Consider the following 2122-nt stretch of genomic DNA (forward strand, 5'->3'; position numbering starts at 1 on the left):
ACCTAATTGTCTGAACCCAAGAAAGCAAAAGATTAGCCTACAAGACTCAACGTGATGATGATGACGACCTGTGATAGTGACCTCCAGCCTCTTGAGTTTGTGGGCTAACTAGCAGCAGTAGCTGTTTGTAGTTTTTCTCTGTGAACTGTTCATCAGAGGTGCAGCAAGACCCAGCAGAAGGCAGGAGGGGATGTTTCTGGGGCTGGGGTGGCCTGAGCTACCAGGGGAGGGATCCTCAGCTGCAGAAATGCATTGCAGACCTAGGCTGGGGCATGGCCCGTCACTCTCTCCAGTCAGACAAGTGTGTGGGGTGGGCACGAGCTCACAGCACATGCAATATTTGGGTCAGTGGAACAACATCAAGTCTTGACGAAGTCTGTGAAAACTTTATTTTTTTCTTTTTTTTACAGTATGTGAAGTTCCATTAAAAACAGAGGCCCTCCATTGCATGAAGCTTCTTTACCATTAAATTTCCCTCCTTACATGCTCTCTTTCCTCAAGTTCTCATCCCAAAATGTGAGGAAACTAGAGTTTTTCAATGAAGTTGTAGGATTTCTTTAAAAATATATTTTTTTCTCTAAACTAGTACTCTGAAATGGTTGAAGTATTTGTGCTGCCACTTTCGCACAAAAATGTAAACTTCCTGAGGTGTATTTATAAAGTCAAAGTACCCTGAGGTGTGTTTATAAAAATACATACATAAATAGTAGTGACGAAGATTGCAGTCCAGCTAATTGAAGTTTTGCAAGGTTTTACTTCATAGAAAACAGGACATTTGAAAAGGAAAGACAGCGAAACCTTCCCTGGAGCCACCACCTGGTGAATAGGTTCAAAATTGTCAAGTAATACCGAAGTTAGAACAGATTGAAAGCTCATGCACTTACTTGCTGAGGCAGAAACAATCAGCTTAATGCACCAATTACTGGCTAAAATCCTGTGGCCTGTGGGATACAGGCAAACAGACTAAGCTGTGATAATGGTTCCTTCTGGCCTTGCGCAGCTGGATAGCAGCTCTGCAAAAAAGGACCTGGGGTCCTAAGTTGAGCAGGAGCCAGCAATGTGCTCTGGCCACAAAGAAGGCTAACACTGTCCTGGGCTGCATTAGGCAAAGTGTGCCAGCGGGCTGAGGGAGGTGATCCTTCCCCACTGCTCAACTCTGGTGAGGCTGCACCTGGAGTGCTGGGTCCTGTCCTGGGCCCTGCAGTACCGGAGGGGCCTGGGCACACTGGAGAGAGTCCACAGGAGGACCACCAAGATGGTGAAGGGACTGAAGCATCTCTTCTATGAGGAGGGACTGAGAGAGCTGGGGCTGCTCAGCCTGGAGAAGAGGAGGCTCAGGGGGATCCCATCCATGTCCCTAAATCCCTGAAGGGAGGGTGCAGAGAGGCCGGAGCCAGGCTCTGCTCAGCGGTGCCCAGTGCCAGGACAGGAGGCCATGGGCACAGCCGGGCACCCAGGAGGCTCCCTCTGAGCACCAGGCAGCACTTCTGTGCTGGGCGGGTGACGGAGCCCTGGCACAGGCTGCCCAGAGAGGCTGTGGGGTCTCCTCCTTGGGGATCTCCAGAAGCTGCCTGGACGTGGTCCTGGGCAGCCTGCCCTGGGTGTCCCTGCTTGGGCAGGGGTGGCACCAGGGGCCTCTGGGGGGCCCTGCCAGCCTCAGCCAGCCTGTAGCTCTGTAGGATACAACACCACAGCCATGCAGTAGCCAGGCTAGCTGTGCTGACACAGGCAGTTTAAACAGAGAAGGAAGTCTTGGCTTGTCTTTTGAGTTGGGGGACTTTTGCTCTTGATTTCACTGAAAGCCGGATTTCAGCCAAGGTGAAATCTAACTTGAGACATTTTTGTTTTCAAAATTGCTGGTGGTGAAACGAGCAGCTGTAATTGTGCTGTCTGTCTCCTGTATGGATCACTGAGGAGATTTTTAATTTTCAAATTAACCCTGTTGTGTAATTAGAGGTATTAATGTTAAACGACATTTAATCCATTAAGTGCAAGATGTATGCTCAATAAATGAAACACCGGTGTACTAATAATTGGGGTATTTTGTTAGTTTAAATTTAGAATTGATAAGTCACTGGGGTATATAAAATGCTACATAACAGAAGTACAATACAAATTACTC

General features: G+C 48.3%; 1 protein-coding gene across 11 annotated transcripts in view; it reads left to right on the plus strand.

Moving 5' to 3' along the window:
- Window positions 1-2122, plus strand: part of STARD13 (StAR related lipid transfer domain containing 13) — a 298210-nt gene that overhangs the window by 179407 nt on the left and 116681 nt on the right. The window lies entirely within an intron of this gene.

The sequence above is a fragment of the Anser anser genome (assembly GCF_964211835.1).
Source record: "Anser anser genome assembly, chromosome: 1".
NCBI lineage: Eukaryota > Metazoa > Chordata > Aves > Anseriformes > Anatidae > Anser > Anser anser.